The 16,418-nt window shown below is 47.4% G+C and overlaps 1 protein-coding gene across 24 annotated transcripts in view; it reads left to right on the top strand.

Annotated features, from left to right (window-relative positions):
- The window catches only part of TRERF1 (transcriptional regulating factor 1), a 224,535-nt gene that overhangs the window by 78,677 nt on the left and 129,440 nt on the right, over positions 1 to 16,418 (top strand). For 21 of the 24 annotated variants that reach the window (XM_054557501.2, XM_054557499.2, XM_063724789.1 and 18 more), the window contains exon 3: positions 10,230 to 10,312. The exons of the other annotated variants lie outside the window; for them this stretch is intronic. The gene's annotated coding sequence lies outside the window, so the exon portion shown is untranslated. The remainder of the gene's footprint in view (positions 1 to 10,229; positions 10,313 to 16,418) is intronic. 24 annotated transcript variants of the gene reach the window in all.

The following is a 16,418-nucleotide window of genomic DNA, read 5'->3' as shown; positions in this document are numbered from 1 at the left end:
GATCCACCCGCCTGGGCCTCCCAAAGTGCTAGGATCACAGGCATGAGCCACCGCACCCAGCCTCTTCCCCTTCTTAGGTGACTCAGGATGTGCCCAATCCACCAGCGCTCCCTTCTTCACAACACTGTGGCTGTTAGAAAGAAGAAAGTGCCCCGGCCACACCAGTAGGATGGCCACTGGTATTTTGACTGTAGCAAGAATAACAAATTATATTTATTGACGGCATTTTATGTGCATCCTCTCATTAAATCTTTACAACGACCATAGCATGGGTACCCTGATTATCCTTGTCTTCATCCTGTTACTGAGGAAGAATGCAGGGCTGAGAGAGGTTAGCAAGCTACCTGGTTGCTCAGCTAGCCAGAGGTAGAGTTGAGCTCGGACCAATTCTGACTGACTCCCGAACACACACTCTTACCCTTTGCCTGACTCAGGGTCTCATTTCTCCGTAGTGGAGCCCCACCCACCCTGTGGTCAGTGCCACATGTGTGCTGGCCCACTGCTTGGGATGGTCTTTCTACTTCCTCTCCAGTTGACCCCATTGAACCCATTTTTTGAGACCCAACTCAGATCTCACTTCCTCCCTGAGACCTTCTCAGCCCTCTCCATCTCTCTATTAGGCATCAGTGGCAGGCGATTCTCTGCCATCCCTTGGGATGTTATCCGGCTGTTTTGAGTGTGCACATCTCCAAAGTCTCCAATGAGAATCCAGCTTTCTTAGGTGCAAATCCTAGGTCGTGAGTTTTCTTTCACTCAAAAGGTTTAGTTGAAGAGACTTTAAGTTAGTTAGGGGGAAGGGAACTGACTGGGAGGATACAGCACCCAGAGACTCGACTCTAAGTGGTCACAGGGGAATGGTCCTGTGGGGGGAAGCCATTGCCACTCTGAGGCCTGAAGGACCTCCATTGGAGAGAACTGTCACCATAGCCCAATGAGAGCCGTAGCTGTTGGACAGAAGCCTCATGTAGGAGCTGATGGATTTGAGAACTGGCTTTCTACTTGGTTAGTAAGAGCTCAATGAAAGCCAACAGGGAGGGCTTTCTTTAAGGCAAATAAAGAACAGAAGCTACAGCTGACTCTAGTAGGAGCTTACAGTCTAGTTGAGGGGTTTTTGTTTTTGTTTTTTGAGACCGAGTCTTGCTCTGTCACCCAGGCTGGAGTGCAGTGGCTTGATCTCGGCTCACGGCAACCTCTGGCTTCTGGGTTCAAGTGATTCTCATGCCTCAGCCTCCTGAGTAGCTGGGATTACAGGCATGTGCCACCATGCCTGGCTAATTTTTGTATTTTTAGTAGAGACGGGGTTTCACCATGTTGGCCAGGCTGGTCTCGAACTCCTGACCTCAAGTGATCCACCCTCCTTGGCCTCCCAAAATGCTGAGATTACAGGCATGAGCCACTGCGCCAGGCCTTAGTTGAGATTTTGAGGGAGGGAAAACAGGCACATACCCCCTACTTAAACAGAACAGTGCTGCTACAGGGCAAGATTTCCCCCTGAGCAGATGAGCTTGCCATATACAAGCACAATGTGGGGGGACATTTAAGGAGACAGAATTGCCAATGGCTTCCTTCTTATAGGACAGGGGCTGAATGTTAGTCCGGCTCCGTAGGGTTCCCCAGAAGGCCTCACACAGGTCACAGATGCATCTGGTTGAGCACGCCAATCTGTGTTTTGGCACTCTTAAAGTCTCAAAGTTCTTTAAAAAGCTACCTTGAGAGCCCCAGAAGTTTGGATACATTGCAGATGTCCTTTGCCTTTGGAGCTGATGCCAAGGATGGGGTTGAGCATCAGGTCTCGGCCTCGGGAACCGCTGCACTGGGAGGACCTCAGTCTGCCTCCTGTGTGGGGCTGCTTAATCTCATTTCTTTTTTCTCTATTCCTATTTTGCCACCCACTCCTGTTGGCCTAGATCCTCCTAGACACTGGAAAGGTAGATCAAGTGAGGAAGCATTTGGAAGGAGACACAGCAGATGAAAAGTTGAGAGTTCTTTGTTTATGCCCTTCTTTGCTGGCCCTTGTGAATTTTGGTAAGTTTCCTTGGAGTTTTCTCTCTGCTAGGCCTTGGACGTGCTCAGAGACACTCTGGTTATCCTGAATGCCTTTTACTTCCCTGAACGTATCACCTACCCTCTGACCTCCAGGCCTTTGAACTCTCAGTTCTGTTCTTGCTACCTAGAGCACTCCACCACCCCTCTTCTCTGCCTTGTAAAACATTAGGGAGCCGTGGTGACTGTGGAGAATCCCACCGTTTGCACGCCATCTAAAGAGTTTCTGGGCTCCTGATTTACAGGTTGTGGGCCTGAGGGTTACTTGGATTGTATGTGGCTGCTCCCCTTTGCAGAGACTCAGAAAGCCTTGGGGAGCATAGCCTGGGAAAAATGTAGAGGAAAACAGAGAAAACCAGGGCTCAGAGGAGACACTCAGGAGAGGATAGTGGATCCTCCTCAGGGGCCAGGGAGACCTGGTAGGGGGTGACCTCAGGAGGCCAGAGAGGCTCCGGAAGGGGCTCTGTACCTATGCGAGGACATCTCTTCTGCATCTGTTCTTGGGGGCTGGCAGGGCCAAGGGGTGACTTGGGGTCAATGGCAGTGGTAGACTCAGGACCCAGGCCGCGCACAGAAGCCAGGAGGGCCTGGCTGGGGAAGAGCCTTCGTTTTACAGAAAAGAGATAATTCTCTATGCCAGTCTGTGACCTGCTCTGGTGCCTTTGCTTTTTAAACTATGTAGATTTCAGACATCAGATAATGCCTTGGTTCATGGTTTTTGTTTAAAGAGATGGGATCTTGCTATGTTGCCCAGGCTGGACTCGCACTCAAGCCTCCCAAGTAGCTGAGACTATAGGCATGTGTCACCATGCCCAGCTCTGGTTCAGGTTTTAAACTATTATTTTTTCTTTATTACGTAAATAAAACATAATAAAGATAACAAAGAGGAAAGGGAAGTGAAAGTAATGTCACCCGTAATCCCACCACTCAGATATCGTTTACTTTTAGAACCTGGACATGTGTACTTCCCAGACAATTTTCTGTGTTTTTATAAATACAGAAGCAAATCAAAGATGCATTTTGTAACCTGCTGTGTGTATGTGTTTATGTGTGATTTGTGTCCATTGAAAAGAATATATGCTTTCCCAAATTCGAATGGTAGGGTATAAAAGACCCCCCCCTTCCCCTGCATCCATCCTTTACCCCCTAATTCTGCTCCTCAGAGGCAGCCTCTTTGAATAGTTGCTGGTATATCATTGATAAGGGAGACATTTAGAAGGGATAATGTGTGTGGAATAGCAAAACTGTTAGTATGGCTTGTACAGATGTTTTCATGTGGAGGTCAGGAGGAAGGTGAAGGGTAGATTTAGAGGGACTGGGAAGTAGTTTGTGGTTACAGAAGAGACTTTCAGAAACTGGAGTTAGAGAAGGAGGAGATGGAGAAGTTTTTAGGCCTGGGTTTTGATTGGATTTGTCATAAGGAGCAGGGTGAGTGAAGGTGAATGCAACAGTGGGCGGGGCCAGATATTGTGAAATTTTACCTCCTGGGTGGAGACTGTGCCAGAGGGGGCAGCAGGTATGCAAATGGACAAGAGACACATCAGGAAGTGGTAATAGTATGATAACTGGTAGGTATTTGTAAAATACCTTTGCTTGACAAAACAAAATTGGCAGCCCTAGTTAGTCCCCTCTTTTGTTTGTTTGTTTAAAAAAAAAGTTTTAGCAAATCTGTGAATACCAAAAACCTGAGCAAACGTGTAGAACCGGACTGGGTGGGAGTGCAGATTTTAGATTCAGTTCTGGTTTTGGGTCTGACTGACTGCAGTTTTGGACTCCTCAGTTTGTTTGTTTGTTTGTTTGTTTGTTTGTTTATATTTTTTGAGTTGGAGTCTCGCTCTGTTGCCCAGGTTGGAGTGCAGTGGCTTGGTCTCGCTCTGTTGCCCAGGTTGGAGTGCAGTGGCTTGATCTTGGCTCATTGCAACCTCTGCCTTCCAGGTTCAAGCGATTCTCCTGCCTCAGCTTCCTGAGTAGCTGGGTGGCACCTGCCACCATGCTGGCTAACTTTTGTATTTTTAGTAGAGATGGGGTTTCACCATGTTGGCCAGGCTGGTCTGGAACTCTTGACCTCAAGTGATCCACCCGCCTTGGCCTCCCAAAGTGCTAGGATTATAGATGTGAGCCACCATGCCCGGCCTCCTCAGTTTTTTTTAGATCCCAGCCTTCTTATCTGCAGATAAGCAGTTCTCAACCCTGTAGGCACATTAAAATCACTGGGAAACTTATAAAAGGAAACAGTTGATGTCAGAGCCCCACTCCAGACTGAATGTGTCAGATTCTTGGGGAGCCTGGGAATTTTTTCAGAAATGCAGCTAACATTGGGAACCCCTAGATTCGGGTCATCTTAATTGCTCATTTTAGCCCTAAAATGTTATGATTCTCTGTATTGTATCATATAATTTCATTCCTTTCGGATACTGTGCCCAAATGTCATAAACTTCTTACATACCAAGAAGTCATTTTTTAATTAAAAAACTCCCCATAATTCTCATTAGGCCTGTGATATAATGCCTATGTCCTACAATCAATAAATTAGAATCATAAATGTAGTAAAACATCAAATAATTACTTTTTTGACCCAGAAGTCCAAAGCGTGGACTTTAATCTTTAATTTCTCATTCCGTCATTTTGAAAAAACTACTGCCTGGAGTCCTGGGGTCATCTCTATTTGTAAAGAAGACGCTGAAACATTGAGACTTTACTGGAAGTGTCTTTGCTAGAAGAATTGTGTATACCGTAAGTTCCAAATTAGGAGGTCCAGTTTGGGGAAGCTTTATCGGATCTAAATTCTACATGGAGTGGGAGGTGTTTAGAGTCTTGGTGCTTGCCGTTTTATCTTTACCATTGAAGTTCTTGGTTTTGTCTCTTCCTAAATGAGTCATTTTTTTAAAAAGGAACCTAACTTGGGGGGGCGAGGAAACCACTGCGGGAGGTGCTGTGTGGGGGCGCCGAGGAGCCAACCATCAGGAGACTGAGTTTACAGCTGGGCCCTCCACTCAGGAGGGGTAGAGGGACCCGTCCTTGCTGAAGGTGACTCAGAGGCAAGTGGGACATAACCTGGTTGGGGAGGTACAATAGGAAGGTATTGATGTTGTTTATTCATCTACCAAGTATTTACTGGAGCACAGCCACCAAATATACTGCCTGGACGCAGGGCCCATTCCACAGGCGCTTGGGAGATTGTGAACAATCTCCCAAGTTTGTCCTCTACTTGAGATGAGACACAGATTGTGTCCACATTTGCCTGCACTTTCAGATAAGTGAGCTGAAGTTATCGAGCCCCATACTGGTGTGAGCACTGCAAGTAAAAATGTTAGGGCCAGGCAGGGTGTCAAAGTGGAAGGAGATAGCAGCTGAGGACCCCTTTGTGGAATGCTAAAGGGCCCGATGATACAGACGCTGGCCAGGCAGCCAGATGGAGATCAGACTGGGGACGAGAGCTCTGCGGGACCTCTGTATGTCACTTCCCCTTTCTGTGCTAAGATCTCCCAGCTGAAAAATGGTCCCCCGCCACACACCTCAGTCACCAGGCCCCTGCCAGCTGTTGGGAGTGCTTGATGTCCTAGATGCCTGAGTGGGTTGGGGTGGGAGAGAGAGCAGGAGGGGGTGAGCAGAGCCTGGCTTTGGAAACCAGAACAGCTCCACACATTTTGGCCCAAATCACTCCCATGCTTGGGGTGAGAAGCCCAGGGTAAGGGTGCCTCCCTACAGCCAGGAAGATCTTGGTGCGGTGGTAGTGTCAGCTCCACACGCTCCTTCTCCTCAACACAGAGCCCCCAGCAGGACCAGATTTCATCTTTTCTCAGTGGCGTGCAGCCTCTTGCCATTGTGCATGCATGTTTTCTAAGTTTGTCACAAACTTCCTGTTTAGGTACAATCAGAGGCTCGGAGCTTTGTGTGTTTTGAAACTCAGGCATTCACCGAGGTCCGGTGCTTCTCTCTTACCAGCAGTGGGGTGGCCTCTTTGTTCCTTTGCGGACTTCTGCCATCCTTCTTTGCAAACCTTCTTGCTGGGAAATGCTCTGTGGCCTCTGTGCTTGTTTCTGTTAGTAAGAGTAGAGAGAGCTGTGAGGTCTGAAGGCTGGAAAGGGGGAGGGGAGCAACACTGAGTGTGCCTCTTATGTAAGGCCAGGCCTGTGCTAGATATTATATACTTCTATACACTTATTTTATTTAGGCCTCACAGTCACTCATGCAGAGCCAGCCTCCAAGAGGTGAAGGCTGACCTGGCTGACGAGGTCAGGATTTGATTGCAGGCCTGACTCCAGTGCTCTTGTGACTTCAGCTAAGTCCTGAGGAGTACACTGCCCCTTTGGTTGCCCCTGGTTTGGGCAGATCCTGATTTCTTATGGGGCTTCTTGGTGACAGTATCCCTTGAAACCTGTGGTTTTCTCTTAGCCCCTTGTTACCCAGATCTGCCTGTCTGCCTGGGGTGATCAGATGGCCCTTGAGTGTTTTGCTGATTTTCACCTTTCCCAGGCATCTTCCTCTTGTGGCTCTGGGAACCCCAGAATTGTTAGATGGTGGTCCATAGCTGGTGATCGAAGTGGATCAGTCCAGCTCCTCATTTCCCAAAATAGAATATTCTTTTTCCTGCTTCTGGGTGCCCAGCCCTGACTGTTCTGCCAGTCACCATGAGCTTCTCCACACAGCTGGATTTCTCACATTTCAAGCTCTCCCTTGAAGAAGGAAGAAGAGAGTGTATCTATCTATGTCTACAAAAGCATGTGGAAGGGTGGTAAAGGAAGGACACCAAGACCTTGAATATGCAGGTGCAGGAAGAGGAGGGAGGAGCCAAACCCAGCCATCCTCCTCCCCGTTAGAGTGGATGTTAGGAGGTGCCGGACTCCGGTGCCTCCTGCACAGGAAGAACAGGTATGCCTCCCAGCTTCAAGAAGGCCCTGTGTCCCTTCACTTGGCCATCTTGGTTCTCCTACATTTTCTGAAAAACTTCTGGAATCATATCACCTGAGCATCAGAATTGTTCTGTGAATCAAATAACTGAGACACTGTGTTGAGCAGTGGGCAGTTGCAAGCATTTTCAATACACGATTCATTGCCCTCAAGAAGCTGGAAGTCCACATGGGCACAGGGAACTCTTGCCCAGAGAAGCTAGATGCAGTGAGCTCAGAAGAGCCAGGAGAGCTTGGTAAGCTGGGCTGGAGCTGGGTGGCCAGAGGGCAGAGCTGCAGGGGAGGAATGTGCTGGGTGTTCGGACCTTGACGGGGTGCATGGACTGGGCAGGGGATTACAGATGGGGTGAGCAGAGGTACGCATGGGAAACAAGATTGAAGAAGGAGATATGCACCATTTATGAAGGATCCCAAAGGATGGCTGTGGAGCTTGGAACGTTCCTGTATTAAGGAGCCTCCAAAGCCAAAGCATGGAGCCGGGATTAGTAAATGCAATGCTGTGAGAAGATCCGTCTCGATTTGTGAACTGTAAATGGGCAGTGCTGGGAGGTAACTTAGGAGACATTTATCATGTCAAGAGTTAGGAATGAAACGTTGAGGACTTGGACTAGGGTGGTGGTAGTGTATGTAGAAAAGACGAGAGGGAAGTGGAAGATTTCAGATCTTAGCTCTGCGGCTTGCTACCTGTGTGCCCTTGAGCAAATTACTTCATCTCTTTCAACCTGTTTTGTCATCTATAGATAGAGGCTAAAAACACTTCACAGGACTCTTGTTTGAGGATTTTAACTTGTAACACACCCAGCACTTAGTAGGTGCTCAAGGAATAATGAATCTTCTCATGCGGGAAGAGGCATGGTTTTGTGACTGGGAGGGATTAGGGGAGTGGAGTATGAGGTTCTGAGTCTGGGAGCCCGGGAGAATGATGAAGCCTTCACAGAAAGAGATGGAACTGCTTGGGGCCTTCGAATTCAGCTTTAGGAACTTCTCCTAAACCCTGGCTACTGAGGGGTGTCACAGAAAACCCCACATCCATGCAGATTGTGCCTCTACGAAACCACGGCCTCTGGCTAGAGCAGGGCCCTCCGGGATACTGGCCAGCAGCTGGCTGTCTCCAGTCAGGGTGTGGACTAGGGTGAGAGAGTGAGCCACCTAGGGCACAAACGTCAGGAGGTGCTGGGTTTCAGGGCCACGCCTGCACTTGATACCCACAGTGGGACGTGCACCCCAGCCTCCTCTCCTATCTGCCCTTCACCACTCAGGAGACAACCTGGCTTCTCTGTTCCCTGAAAATATTACTCCACGGCGAGCCCACTCAGGTTCCCGCCTGCCCTCCTGTGTGCTGACCTGCATCTGGGCTCATTCCCACCTTGTTTCCTTGCACTCAGAGAAAGAGACATCCTTCTTCCTGGCCAGAGAGAACCCTCTCCGTGGACAGGGATCCCCGTGCTTCCTGCAGCCCCTGGGACCTCACGCCTCAGTCCTGCAGCAGCAACTTCCTCAGCCCTTCACACCCCTCAGCCTTACCTTCTCTTTTCTCCTCCCCTCACGGATGGATGTGTGGAAATAATCTGCCCTTGCTAACACAGCCCACACAGGCTGGCCTCCACTGGTGGGGGCTTATGCCTGGTCCAGAGCAGGGACCCGGTGGGTTTGCTGCAGAGGCCTCCCGCCTTCTGCAGGGGCTGCCCTCTCTAAGGTCACCCACGGCTTCCATGTTGCCACACACAACGGACACTTCAGTCCTTATCTGTCTGGGCTCTTTGCTGCTTTTGACACTGGACAGCTTCCTCCTTCTTGCAACTCCCTTTTCTCTTGGCTTCTTTGATTCCATCATACAAAGTCTTTCAACAGCTATTTCTTGAGCACCTATTATGTGTCAGGCTCTGGGTACACCATAATACGATGTCCCTGCTCTCAGGGAATTTATAGTCTAAGAGAAGTGGGGAAAGGGGGATGAAAAAAATAATAAATGTCAGGCGGTGATAAGGGTTGCAAAGAGAAATACAACAGGGAAGGAGGCTAGGAAGGGGGCCGGGGTTGGAGGTGAGCCTCACTGCAAAGGACATGAGAGCGGAAACCTGTAGGAAGTGACAGATGTCTGGGGGAAGAGTGCTCCAGGGATGGGGAAGAGCAAGTGTGGAGGGCTGAGGCAGGAGCCTGCCTGGATGTTTGAGGAAGCCATTGTGGCTGGAGGAAATGGAGGAAGGGCAGAGTAGGAGGAGAAGAGGTCAGGTGTCTCAGTCTATCAGGGAAGAGGCCCAGCCAAGTCATGTGGACCGTGGTCATTTCAAGGACTTTGGCTTTTACTTTGATACAGATGAAATACTATAGGAGTATTCTGAGCAGAAGAGTGATTTTTAAATGATCACTTAGGCTGCTCTGGGGAGCTTGCTGTATTTGTTAGCTTGGGCTGCTATAACCAAGTACCACACACCGGGTGGCTTAAACCACAGATTTATTGCCTCACAGCTCTGGAGGCTGCAAGTCCAAATCAAGGTGTTGGCAGGGCCATGTTCCTCTGGAGACTCCAGGGAAGGGTCTGTTTCGGGCTCCTCTCCAACTCTGGGTAGCTTCTTGGCTTGTGGCAGAAAACCTCCAATCTTCCAAATGTCCCCTTTTTATAAGGACACGAGAGTCATTTTGGATTAGGAACCCCCATCCTACTTCAGTAGGACCTCATCTTAACTATTTATATCATCAATGACCCTGTTTCCTAATATGCCATCTTCAATGACCCTGTCTCCTAATATGCCACATTCTGAGATCCTAGGGGTCAGGATTTCAACATAGGAATCTTGGGGAGACACAGTTCAACCCCCAAGACATGGTTATAGAAAGGTGAGGGGAGGAGTAGGACAACTAATTAGGGGGTTATCACAATAACCTAATGAGAGATGATGCTCACTTGGACCAAAGTGGTACCAGTGGAGGTGTTGAGAAATGGTGAGGGTCTGGATATTACTTTACGTTGAAGCTGGCGTCCTTTGCTGATGGATTAGATGTGGGGTGTAAGGGAAAGAGGAAAGCCATGATGACTTGGGTTTAGAGCCTGAATAACCAGAATGAAGTTGAACATCTTGGTCTCCTAAGTCCTCTTCTCCCTCGGGACCTTCCTCAGCAGCCTTTGCTGGGTCCTCCTCCTGGGTGGGCCCATCAGCTGCTGGGTTCTTCAGGGCTCCATCCCAGGTCACTACCCCAGCCTCTCCCTGATTGATATTCACTGTTCCCATGCTGAAGCCAGATGTCCTGACTGTGCTCTTTGGGTCACTCCTGCAGGCCCTGGCTGTGGAGGATGCTGAAGGTAGAAGACGCAGAAGCAGGACGACCCTGAAAGATTCAGCCTCTTCATCCTCAAACAGGTAGCTTCTCGGTAGTTCTTGGTGTTGGAACATTTTACAGCAAAGCAGTCATAAGACCATTTCTTGGACCCACAGGGTGTGGAGAATGCCCCAGGAAGCGGAGGAGGGCTGCTCTGGGCCTGGACATCCATTAATTTCTAGAAAATTTTCTCTGGGAAATTGTCAGGGATTGTGGATTCACATAATGGTTTTTGGCAGCTTCTGGAATGGGGCGGAGGGTGTCTCTTGATTTCGCAGAGTTGTAAATAGTTGAGGATCCAATGGATGTCCATGGATGGTAGTTCTAGAAGTGTTTAGAAGGATTTAAAAATGTCTGGGATGCAGTGGTGGTGTAGAAGGCCATTGTGGGAAGCTCCACAGAGCCTGCCAGAGGCGGATTGCTGGACTCAGGAGCCTTAGCTGGCCCTGGGGCATTCCTCACGTTTTTATCAGCTCTGGCCTCACGATCCCTTCCGTTCTCAGTTTGTCCCTCCAAAAAATGGGCATACAGCTATGATTCCTCTGCCGAGCCCCCCACAAGCTGTTTCAAGGGTCAGTAGTTTGTGCATAAATATAATTTTAAGCTTTTATTTCAGGTGTAAACCCTGATCCAGCAGGAGATGGCTCCATCCTCCACGCATTCTTGGCGACAGTGGGGAAGGGGTGGTGGTGTCTGATTTGATTATTTCGGTGTGTGTGGTTTTGTTTTCTTGGCATGTGCCACACTTCCCATTCCTCCTATGTGAGGCTCAGAATTGATTGCTTTGGTTTCTTTTTTATTGTGCCTGATTCTGATTTAAGTTTAAAGCCATTGTGTCTCGGGGTTCCAGTCAGAAACACGTGGCTCGTGCAAATGGGGTAATTGAAGAGCATCTACTGAAGGGAGTATTTATAAGGATGCAGGCAGAGTTAAGAGAAGCCAACGAGAGATGCTGAAGCACCCAGGGCCAGCAGTGTCAGGGAGCTGTTACTGTGCCCAGAAGGAAGAGGGAGGGACTGGCTGTCAGGATGGGAAACAGGAGCTGGAGAGGTGTCCCTGGTAGAGGAATGCAATCAACCTACAGCAGCATGGCCAGGAAGGAGCCAAGAGAATAAATATCCTCACTGAACCCCTCAGATCTCCCATCTCCTGATGCCAGTGCCTCCCATTAGGCAGCCTCAGTCAGAGCTAGAAGGCAAGGGAACTGGGTGGATGCTGTCCACGGAGGGCAGAGCCTCTGTGGGGCAGAGCTGCATGAAGGAAGATGGAGGGTGGATCTGCGGAGCGAATGGGAACAGTCTCACAGAGTCAAGAGTTGCAGGTCACTTGGATTATAAGGACGTTTCTACTTTAGACCAAAAGAGGCTTTTGTGTATGTTTGAGTGAAACTTTGCATCATGAGGTCAGCTATGTAGACGTGCCGGCTGTGAGGGATGGTAGGAGCAATGGAGATCCCAGTCCTTTTCAGACTTGAAAAGACCCAGGGAAGTCAAGGGATTTGCCCAAGGCCACTCATTAATTCATGAAAGTGTTTCTCGAAAGCCCGTTACATTTTCTCGGGAAAAACAACACAAAACATTTGAAACAGTTTAAAAAAAAAAAAAAAAAACAGCATAAAGCAAAATCTGAGTAAGTGCCAGGAAGAGACTGTGGATTCACACACATCATAGTCTGTTTGGGCTGTTATAACAGAATGCCATAGATGGGGAGGCTTATAACCACCAACAAATCATATTTCTCACAGTTCTGGAGGCTGGAAGTCTGAGATGAGGGCGCCAGTATGGTCAGGTTCTGGTGAGGGCCGCTTTCACGTTGCAGACTGACAACTTCTTGTGTCCTTACGTCATGGAAGGGACCAGAGCTCTCTCAGGCCTCCTGAAGAAGGGCACTAACCCTGTTCATGAGGGCTTCACCCTCAAGACCTGATCACCTCCCAAAGGCTCCACCCCTAATACTATCACTTTGGGGATTAGGATTCCAACACATGAATTTGGGAGGGACACAAAACATTCAGGCCATAGAAGCTCTTGTTTCCCATTTATCAGTTTGGATTCTTTCAGGTTGACTATCAAAAATCCTAATTCTGAATACCAGAAAACCTAACTCAGGGGCTCCCACGGCACAATGAATTGATTAATCAGCTCATGTACCTGCCACGTGCAGGGATAGGGTGGACTGCAGGGTGGGTGTGAACCAGCAGCTCAGCAGTATCCTAAACCATCCAGGGTTTGTTTTTTTTTTTTTTATCTCTCCACTCCTTCCTCCCTGGGTCAGTTCACCCTCAGGCTGGCTTCTGCACTAGACTGGCTTCTGCACCAGGCTGTGGGGAGGCTGGGGGTGTGTAGAGTTCTGGACACTTTGTCATGGGGGGGGGAAATAGATCTTGGGAGCCGCAGCTGACATCCACCATACTGTACCACCCATAGAAGTAGAATAATACCTTACTAACTTGGACCAGTCATTGGGGATAATAGTGAGAGGACACTCAACCTTAACTAGTAAAAGTTTGAATCTTCAAGTGTTTTAATATGGTATAGTGTCAGGCAGGATCTTCCCAAACACATCCTGTTGGAAGCAGTTAGCATCTGTTTTTCAGTATGTCTTAGAATGTGGAACCTTCTAGTAGGTTAAATATACCTTCTGAAATTCCGTTTAATTTCTAATTTGCTTATTCAACCTTTTAATAGCCAGAGTAAACACTGAACTCAAATTCTAGGTTGGTGAAGATTAAATTACAGTAATGAGGTTCCTCATTTATAAGCTCATCTATAAAATGGAAATAAGCATAGCACCTACTTTATAGGTTTGCTGTAAGGATTAACTGAGGTGATCCGAGTCAAGTGCTTAGCCCAGTGGCTAGCCCAATAAACGTTACCTTTATTAGTGTCATATATTGCCAAATATTGTCACCTTTATGTTTTTATGTGCATGTTTAATCTAGAAAATTAACTCTCTTCATAACAAATATATTATCTGCTGCTGATTAGTTCTGTTAGAGAGGAGGTAAATAAAGGTATTAAAATATTTAGTGTTTATGGATTCTTTTTTTACCAAAGTTTTTTTTTTTCTGTTAGAATTCATTTTGGGGGAAGCCTAAATACAGATAAGTTTAAGGAGCATACGATTAAAAATAGATATAACCTCTAGAATATAGAGATTTTAAAATTTTATGGCAATATGTTCTTATATTCTTAGTTGAAAAATCTCTTAAATAGTTGGTGGCCTGTCATGACCTCGTGACCTATCCCGGCTGATTTTTGTTTTTTTTTGTTTTGTTTTGTTTTTTGTTTTTTTTTTTTGAGACGGAGTCTTGCTCTGTCACCAGGCTGGAGTGTTGTGGCGCGATCTCGGCTCACTGCAACCTCTACCTCCCAGGTTCAAGTGATCCTCCTGCCTGAGCCTCCCGAGTAGCAGGGACTACAGGCGCATGCCACCACGCCCAGCTAATTTTTGTATTTTTAGTAGAGATGGGGTTTCACCATGTTGACCAGGATGGTCTCAATCTCCTGACCTCATAATTCACCCACCTTGGCCTCCCAAAGTGCTGGGATTACAGGCGTGAGCCACTGCACCTAGCGATTTTTTTCCTTATTCTCAGTCTGGAGGCTCTGGAGGGATGAGTGACACCCCTTGCCTTTGGTTTCCTGAACCAGCTGCGCAGTCAGACTGTCCTGGGAGGATGGATGGATTTTCAGATCACTGGGATTGAGTGAGATGCTGCAGTACTGAGAAGCTAGTCTTGGGCATCCACTTCAGTAGAATTTCAGCTGACGATATGGTGAATCATTCCCGAAAGCCTCTGGTGCCACAGGGCTGACCTCTCAGAATCCCAGAAGTGTCAAGCATCTTGATTTGGAGTTCCCAGATTAACGGTGGGGAGAGCACTGGTTGGCACAGGGCCTCCAAAAGTTTTACCACCTGTTCCAGAACCAGGAGGAGGAGGCTTTGACGATGGAGGGGTGAGCATGTAGGGTGCAGCAGGAGAACAGTGTTCCAGAGTGGCCAGGAGCTTTGAAAACTACATTGTTCATCCCCACTTCCCTGAGTGTTGATTAAAGTTAGACTTCCGTTTTCTGTAGGTTGTTAGTTGCACTTGGGGCTTGCCACCATTTTGATACCTAGATGAGCACTGGTTGACTCCAAATTCCTTGGCTCAGAGAGTACTGTAAACTAGTGGTTCTCAAATGAAGATTACCTGGACCCAGAAAGCACTAGGAGAAAAAAAAAGTCTTTAGGGCATTGGCCTAGGGCTCCCAGTCTTTTTTACTTTGCCAAGTTAGGACATTTTAAAAACTCTTAACACTCATCACCAAGCTTTTATGAAAAAACCATCTTGATGCCAAAGTAGTAGGAAAATATGATATAAGAACAAAACAAAAATCTTTAAATAGAAAACACTCAGCTTTAGGAATAATTTACTACATTGTTCTTATTTTTCTGACATCACCTGTGAAAACTACACCAAGGGAGGGTGGGCACTGCCCCGCATTTGCCCTCCAGGTGTCAGGTGCTCACCTGGTGATGTGGAGTTAGCTACTGAATGTGCAACTGTAGGGAAATACACCCTACTTTTTGAAGCCTCACTTGGAACCTAAGAGTTCCCTAGAGTCATATCTTGATTGGATTTATATGTTAAAGTTGGGAGAAAATCCATTTTAATACAAGTTTTGATAAACCTAATTTATTTTATAAAGAAGGAACCGTTTACCCTCCAGTCATTAACTTAGAATTGTTAAATTTTCCACCAGCAGGAAGAAAATCTTGCAATACCTAAGTAGTTCAAATTAGAAAGTATGTCAACAGTTTTTCCTTTTCCACTGTTTAACCCTAAAAATGATAAATGTCTTCAATTTGATCTGGCTTTCAGTTGTATGGTATGCCTCTGTAGGTGGGAAAGGGTGTGTGTGTGCCACCGTCCCCCCCACCCCCATACATATGCAGAAAACTTGGTTTGATCACAGGAGCCCCAGAAAGGAAGGGGTGCTTGTGAGAAATGTTGCTGGTAAGTGCTAGTATTAATACTTGTAGCAGTCACTTGCTGGTGTTAGTACTTGTAGCAAAAGTTGCATCTCAGAACTGCCAAAATAGTGTGACTTTTTAAGACGCCTTTTGGAGTCATTAAAAATCCCCAAACATACACCCAACCACCTCTGCCATCCAGAAGCTTAACTAAACATTACTCATTCTGCTTTCATTACACGTCTGCCTGGCTTTGCCACAAACACACTTTGCCTTCCAGCCAGGATTAAGCTTCTGTGTTAGGCCATGACTGGTGTGAAAGCAACTCCTCTGTCCTTGTTGACCGGGACAGAAAGACTGCTTGCTCGCCCGTGTGAAATTGTGAATGGAATCATGGAATCCTGGAGCCAAAGCAAGTTGGTTGCCTTCCTACAGGACTATCCTAACACTCATCACCTTGACTGGCAAAAGGTGTCCTAATTCTAATGTTTCATGGGTCTCCTGTAAACAAGGACGTGATCTCAGATGTGGCTTTCTCAATAAAAAGAAGACCATTCTGTGGCACACTAACACCTACAGTTATTGTCTGTTAACCGCATTCTTAGGCAAAGCGTTACCGTTTGAGTCCTTCTAGTATCCTCATCTGTGCTCATATGCTTATATGGCACAGTTCTTGCATGTTCTAGCAGACACTGGATTTTTTTTTTTTTTTTTGAGACAGAGTCTTACTCTTTCGCCAAGGCTGGAGTGCAGTGGCACAGTCTTGACTCACTCCAAACTCTGCCTCCTGGGATCAAGCGATTCTCCTGCCTCATCCTCCTGAGTAGCTGGGATTACAGGCATGCACCACCATGCCTGACTAATTTTTGTATTTTTAGTGGAAACGGGGTTTCACCATGTTGGTCAGGCTGGTCTTGAACTTCTGACCTTGTGGTCCATCTGCCTCGGCCTCCCAAAGTGCTGGGATTACAGGCATGAGTCACCACACCCAGCCGACATTGGGTCTTAATTTGTTGAGACCCCTTACCACTGGTTTCTCTCAAGGCATATCTTGCTCCACGGCAGACGACATTGTGCTTTTTGACAGACATTACCACAACATTCTTGTCTTTGCTCAGGCTGCCATAACAAAATACCATAAAGTGCGTTGCTTAAACAATAGAAATTTATGGGCTAGGCACAATGGCT

The sequence above is a fragment of the Pongo abelii genome, chromosome 5, assembly GCF_028885655.2.
Source record: "Pongo abelii isolate AG06213 chromosome 5, NHGRI_mPonAbe1-v2.0_pri, whole genome shotgun sequence".
Lineage (NCBI taxonomy): Eukaryota > Metazoa > Chordata > Mammalia > Primates > Hominidae > Pongo > Pongo abelii.
This window is presented reverse-complemented; position numbering and strand designations above follow the sequence as displayed.